A 7,855-nucleotide genomic window follows, 5' to 3' on the forward strand; every position below is an offset into this window, starting at 1 on the left:
ACAGTTTTGTTTCTGATGGAACTAGCTGAGCTCCACACTAAGCTGAGTGACTATATCTGACAGTCCTAAAATCTATAGAACTATCTGAGTTCTTTACTGAAGACTGAGACTGAGGCTGTGACTATGGGAGGTAATCATCTAACTGATATGCCCATTTTTTGAATAGATTAGGGGTCAACCTATAACCTCAATAAAAAAGGTGTCAGTACCGTGCCACGGATAAAGACACTGAAGAGATACCCTCATCTGGTAGGTTCTCAAATGATAATGGTGGAACCCTTAACTATCAGGTTAATCCACCTCATCAACCCTCAACTAGTAGGTTTCGATGTCTACACCTATGCTAGCTACGTAGTTCTGGAATGCAAGGACTGCTTCTAAGGATCACACCCTTTGCTGGCAGGTGAGTCCCCATCCTTGGGTTCACTCGAGCTGAATCCTACTCCCAACTAAATAGACACTGAAATGATTTCCTAGTTTCTACTAGATTGGACAGGTCTATTACTGATTGTAATGATTAACTGAACTGAACTAAGTTTACTTAGTTTTACTGAGTTTTGTAACTAAACTAGAGTACTACTGATCAAGACATTATTGAGACTGTTCTATAATTGAAACTGGCTCTAAGCACACAATTAAATTTTCGGGTATTAAATATCCACAGGACTCAATAGCATGAAAATAAAAACATATGAAAATTCTTGAATACTTGACAATAGTCAACAACTCACAATACGATCTATAAGGTATTTCATCAATTACTTGAAAGTTATTAACTTGCACATGAATAGGAATGCATACTAACACATCATAATTTCATTAAACCAATCTTATAAGCATTTCATCAATCACATACAAGGTATAGCTATAACATGGAAGACATTGTGAACATGTGGGTATAGCATAAGTTCATCATTTAGACCACCAAAGGATCATAAAAGTATCATAGTGTTAATTTACCATTTTATCAAACACATGGTAGGCGTAGCTTTATACTTGGGTATGATCAACAATGCTAATACATCATGACTTCGTAATTCAAGGGTTTCAATATAAGAGAATCAAAATTCAACTTACATGCTATCATAATATCAAGAAACACATGAATATTTTAACTTGGAACACATTCCACAACATCAACATTATTACATTCAAATCCACAACATGAAAATCACAATTCATAGTTTTAAAAGAAGTTTCTTGAACTCCAAGGGTGGAAGGGACCCTTGGATAAACACTTTACATACCTTGTTAAAGAATTTATATGGTGGAAATCTTGAGTTCTTGATTTCAAATTCAAAAACCCTAAGGCTTATTTTTGAGAGAAATTGAGAAAGAATGTGTTTATTTGCTTCCTAGGGTGTTAAATTTTGTGTTTTAGGGGATGAGAGTCGCGGGAAATAGACCTAAATACCCCCAAGAACGTGGTCTTTTAATGAGTGGAAATTGGATTGCCAATGCGCAGGTCCACGTGGTGCGTCGATGGCACCGACGCGATATCCAATACGTCGCGCCAAGTTTGAGCCAACTCGCTGGAATTTGATGCTGGTAGCTGGGGAAAATATAAACCAAAGCAATAGGCGAAGCGGATCGCCAAGATCGCATTGGTACACTATTTTGGGATTCCAAAGTAGCTTCAAACAAATTTCAAAAAATCCAAAACTTATCTCGAAACACCCATTGACCTTCCTGATCAAGAATTAACTAAAATATAGAAATTTAAAGGACTTTAAAGTCACAAAATGAGATTGTCAACTTTCAAAGGCCAAAAAATAAACTAAGTCTTAATACTTAGCTAGAATTTTCTAAGTCTGGGACCCCTTAACAAGCTTAAAGGACTGAATTAAGCTAGGAATTGTGTGGGGTCTTACAATATCTACCCCTTGGGAGCATTCATCCTCGAATGAGACTGACTGAACTGCGAGTACTAGTAGGCTAAATCTACTTACTAGACATTAACATCTAAGACATGACTACAGGACTAATATTACTAATATACTGAATTACTATACTAAACATGCATAACTGATGCACGAGTACATAACTGAACTGATTCATGAGTACATGATTGGGAGTACTAATAAGTTGAGTTTCTCATACTGATCATGCATATCTGATACATAAATACATGACTGAACTAACTTATGAATATATGACTGAACATGCAATGGTATTTAAGACCTAGTTTGTAATTGAAATCAAAAAATAAAACTGAATAACCTTAGGGAAAACTATTACCCTGGGGTAAGTCTGAGTTTACGAAGATGAGGTGAGGATACTTGGTCTGCATGTCTTCCTATACTTCCCAAGTAGTTCCCTCAATGGACTGATTCCGCAAAAGAACTTTAACTAGAGAGACTTCTTTGTTTCTCAATCTGCGAGTCCGATAATCAAGGATTTTGATTGGAATCTCTTCGAAAAAGAGGTTATTCTGAAAATCTATGCCTTCTATAAGGACTACAACTACTAGATCACCTATGCACTTCTTTAGCAAGGAGACATTAAACATTGGATGGACTGAAGCTAGATCTGAATGTATTAAAGCTCCTAAGCTACCTTGCCAAAATAACTGAGAACTTTGAAAGGACTAATATATTGGAGATTGAGCTTTCCCTTCTTGTCGAATCTCTTCACACCCTACATGAGAGAGATTTTCAAATACACATAATCTCCAATATCTAACTCGACATCCTTTCTACATATATTAGTATTTGATTTTTGTTGGCTCTAAGCTGTCTTAAGCCTTTCTTTAATCAACTGAACTTTTTATAAGGTATCAAATACTAGGTCTGGCCCTACAACTGCGGGGTCACCCACCTCGAACCAAGCAATTGGAGATCTGTATCTCCTACCATAAACTGCTTTAAATAAAGTCATCTTAATGCTGGAATGATAGTTTTTGTTGTATGCAACCTCAATCAAAGGCAAGTGGTCATCTCAAGTACCTTTAAAATCTATCGCACAAGCTTGCAGCATATCTTCTAAAGTTTGTATGGTCCTTTCTTCTTGACCATCTTTCTGGGGATAAAGGTTATACTGAGATGAACTCGGATACCAAGACCCTTTTGGAATACCTTCTAGAAATGAGAGGTGAACTTGGTACCTTTATTTGAGACAATTGATAATGGAACACCATGCAGTCTGACCAACTCTTTGATATAGAGTTTGGAATAATCCTTGACTGAATACGAGGTATGGAATGGAAGAAAGTGCGCTGATTTGGTCACCCTGTCTAAGATTACACAAACTGAATCATGCTGATGATGAGTATGAGGCAAACCCATCATAAAGTCTATGTTCACTTCTTCCTACTTCCAAGTAGGGATACTGAACTCTTGCATGGACCCACTTGGCTTCTAATGCTTAATATTAACCTGCTGACATGTTGTGCTCTTAGCCATAAATTCTGCAATGTCTCTCTTCATCCCACTCCACCAATAGATCTCCCACAAATTGTGGTACATCTTAATGGCCACTGGATGAATAGAGTAACGCGCACCGTGCGCCTCTACAAGAATTCACTGCATCAAGTCATTCACACCTGGCACAAATAGATGACCCTAACAATGTAAAACACCATCTACCCATTGGGACAAAACCTCCTCTTTCTGATATCTAACTAACTTTTTCAACTTGACTAAACTAGGATCTCTATCCTACTTTTTCTTTACTTCGGAAAATAGAGATGATTCTGAACTGTTCTAAACATACACACTACCTTTTGCTGAATCGGCTAAATGGGCACCTAATCGGGCAAGCTGATGAACTTCCTAATCTAACTTCTTCTTACTGTCCTCAATATTAGCAACACTACCCATAGAGAGTCTACTGAGAGCATCAGCCACTACATTAGCCTTACTCGAATGATACAGAATGCTCATATCATAGTCTTTTAACAACTCCAACCACCTTCTCTGATAAAGGTTTAAGTCTTTCTAAGAAAACACATACTGAAGGCTTTTGTGATCTGTGAACATATCTACATACACCCCATATAAGTAGTGCCTCTAAATTTTTAAGGCAAACAACACTGCTGCTAACTTGAGATCATGAGTCAGATGATTCTTCTCATGGGGTTTAAGTTGTCTGGAGATGTAGGCTATGACCTTACCATGATGCATGAGAAGACAACCCAAAACTACTCTGGATGTATCGCAGTATACCACAAACCCATCAGAACTATCTGGATGAGTCAAAACTTGAGCTGAGGTGAGTCAAGTCTTTAACTTTTGAAAACTCTTCTCTCATGAATCTGACCACCAATATTTGACTTTCTTCTGAGTCAATCTATAATTAGGGGATGCAATAGATGAAAATCCCTCAACAAACCAGTGGTAATAATTAGCTAAACCTAAGAAACCTTGATATTTGATGAAGAAATAGGTTTGGGCTAGTTCTCACTGCCTCGGTCTTTTGGGGATCCACTCTAATGCCATCACCGGAAATGATATGACCAATGAATGCTACTGACCTTAGCCAAAATTCACACTTACTAAATTTGGTAAACAACTAATAATTTGTGAGAGTCTGGAATAGTATTCTGAGATGGTCTGCATGATCATATTCACTGCGGGTGTAAACCAGGATGTCATATATGAAAACAATGACCAACATGTCCAAGTAATGCTTGAAAACATGGTTGATAAAGTCCATGAAAGTTGCTGGGCATTAGTAATACCAAAGGACATGACTAAGAATTTGAAGTGATCATACCCAGTTCTGAAAGCTGTTTTTGGGATGTCACATTTTTTGACTCTGATCTTATGATAGCCTGATTGAGGTCTATCTTAGATAAGTAACTGGCTCCTTAAAGTTTGTCAAATAATTAATTAATTCTTGGAAGGGCATACTTGTTCTTGACTGTGACCTTATTAAGCTGACGGTAGTCTATGAATGTTTTGAGAGAACAATCTTTCTTACGCATGAATAAAACTGGCGTACCCCAAAAAGACACACTGGGTCTGATGAATACCTTGTCTAAATGATCCTTCAACTATTACTCTAATTCTCTGAGTTTTGCAGGTGCCACTCTATATGGTAAAATAGATATAGGCTGAATATCTGGGAAAAGATTAATTCCAAAATTAATTTCCCTTTCAGGAGAAATTTTGGGAAGATCTTTGGGAAATACATCTAGAAATTCTCATGCTACTAACACTTATTCAAGAGTAGGGGTTTTTGAACTGGAGTACTTGACTCATACAAGGTGATAGATACATCTCTTAGATATCATTTTTCTCTCTCGAAGGTTAGAAACAAGCTGACCTCTAAATGCTAAAGTACTACCCCTCCACTCAAGGATGGGTTTATTTGGGAACTGAAATTGGACAATTTTGTTTTTGTATTCAATTGAGGCATAACAGGAATGAAGCCAATCCATTTTGAGAATGACATCAAAATCAGTCATCTCTAATTAGACTAAGTCTGCTGAAGTTATTTTTTGAGATACCATAATCGGACAGTTTCTGTATACCCGTCAAAAAAAGATAGATTTACCCACTGGGGTGGAGATTTAGAAAGGCTCTATTAGAATTTCGGGACTGACTCCAAAATCAACAGCTATATAAGGAGTAACAAAATACAAGGAATCTCCTTGAACTAGCAAAGCATAAATATGTAAGTGATAAACTTGTAACGTACAAGTGACCATATCTGGAGAACTTTCCTGATCCTGTTAGGACTGAAGAGAATAGAGTTTGTTTGGAAGTTGCCCATTGATGGCACTGGATGAGGCACCCTACTGATTCAGGCAGTCGGACTAAGCTAGAGGATGGTTTTGCTAATCCTGAGAACCTGGCTGGGGATAATCTCTGACTCTGTGGCTTGGCTTTCTATATCAAAAGAAAATATCACTTCCAGCTCTACAAATACCCTGATGGTTCTTGCCATAAGTCTAACAAAGATGATTAGTTTGGGCACTACTGACACTACCCTGAGACTTAAAGAATGGCGCCCTATCCCTATTGCCGTCTCTGAATTTAGGCATTAGAGCACTAGCTGAGAATGGAGCGAGAACTGAAGATTTTGGGTAGAACTAAGAATGATTCCCACCCTCTGACTTACGCTGAGCAAAGTTGAAACTACCTATTCTAGCTCTCTTGTTCTACTTCTCTCTCTTCTTATTCTTCTGCTCCTCTATCTGTTGAGCATGGATCATCAGCCTAGCCAAGTCCATCTCACTAATCAACATTGTGGTCCTGCTCTCTTTGACCATACTATCATTTAACCTAGCATAAAAAATTACTCATTCTAGATCTGCTATCTGCCACCACATGAGGAGCGTATCTAGCTAATTAAGTAAACTTGATAGAATAATCTTTCACTATCATATTGCCTTGCTTCAGATAAATAAAATCTAACACATTAGCTTCTTTCAGCTCTAGGGGAAAGAATATATCTAGAAAAGCAATGGAAAACTCCTTCCATTCAATGGGCCCTGCATCTACATCCCTCTCTGCTTTCCACTATTTAAATAAAGTGTGAGCCATACTTGCAACTGATTTATAGCTAGCTCAGCACTCTCACTAGCTGTCACTCCTATAATATCTATAATCTTCTACACCTTATCAAGGAATTCCTGAGGGTCCTCAGCTGACTTAGACCCTGTAAAAGATGGAGGGTTCATTTGGGTGAAGTCCCGAATCCTAGCTGCTGCATATTGGCCACTGGGTTAGCCAGATAATAGTTGGAAGTTCATTCTGAGCAGCAACTGAATGAGCTAGGGTGTTAAAAATTGCTCTGAACTCAGCGTGGGAGATATGTTCACCCAAAGAATTTGGATGAATGGGCTTAAGGGTTGACTGATCTCCTGTTCCTCTTCCCTGAGTCCTCTTTGAAGGCATTTTTTGTAGATAGAAGAGAAACTTTTATTAAAATGAGAGTTTATCTGGAGCGCATGCTCACTCACATGACATAAATACTGGAAAAAAAAAACTATTCCTAAAATATCTTATAGGCTCCTGTCCATAAGTATAGCACGCTACACACCCATGCACAAGACTATACTACATACGGCTTTCAGACTTCCTAGGACACTATTGAACCTTAGGCTCTGATACCAAGTTTGTAACGCCCCGAGTCTAGTACCCCAGATGCTATACAGTGCTTATAATCCCAAAGGACCACAAGCTAACCCATGACTAGTACCTATTGCAATAACTGAGTAATAACACTATATAATGCGGAATAATAGGCTGAAATTCCACAAGGTTCAAAACTATCATACTAATGAAAAAAATGATTAAGTCTGATAAAATATTAGAATCTGAAATACTAAATACTGTCTAACATCTAGTCTGAAAAGCCTCTAACAGAACTGTCTGAACTGTGGAGTTGATGGGATAATCCCCCACCTAACTACATCTATTGAAATACTAAATGTAATAAGATAATGAAATAAAAAAATATCCTCGACTGATGAGGACTCACTGCTAGTCTACTGCTGTTGGATGAATCTAAACCTATCTAGGTGTGATCGATAACTTGAGCGTCTGAACCTATGACATAAAACATCATAGCGCAAGAGGAAAAGTATGTGTCAGTACGTGTAAATATACTGGACTACAAAGTGAGGTATGCTAAATGCAAGGGCTCACATGCACGAACTATAGCTGACTGAATAACATGAACATGACTGGGTGAGAATACATGCATGAATACATAACTATAACTGAAGTCATAAGGATTTTGAATACTAAGTTTACTGATAATATAGATTACTGATAACTGATATAACTGATAACTGATATACTATTTACTGAGTCATTGTATCTGACAGTCTTATTTCTGATGGAACTAGCTGAGTTCCGCACTGAGCTGAGTGACTATATTTGACAATCCTAAAATCTATAGACCT

The sequence above is a fragment of the Capsicum annuum genome, chromosome 7 (assembly GCF_002878395.1).
Source record: "Capsicum annuum cultivar UCD-10X-F1 chromosome 7, UCD10Xv1.1, whole genome shotgun sequence".
NCBI classification, from domain to species: Eukaryota; Viridiplantae; Streptophyta; class Magnoliopsida; order Solanales; family Solanaceae; genus Capsicum; species Capsicum annuum.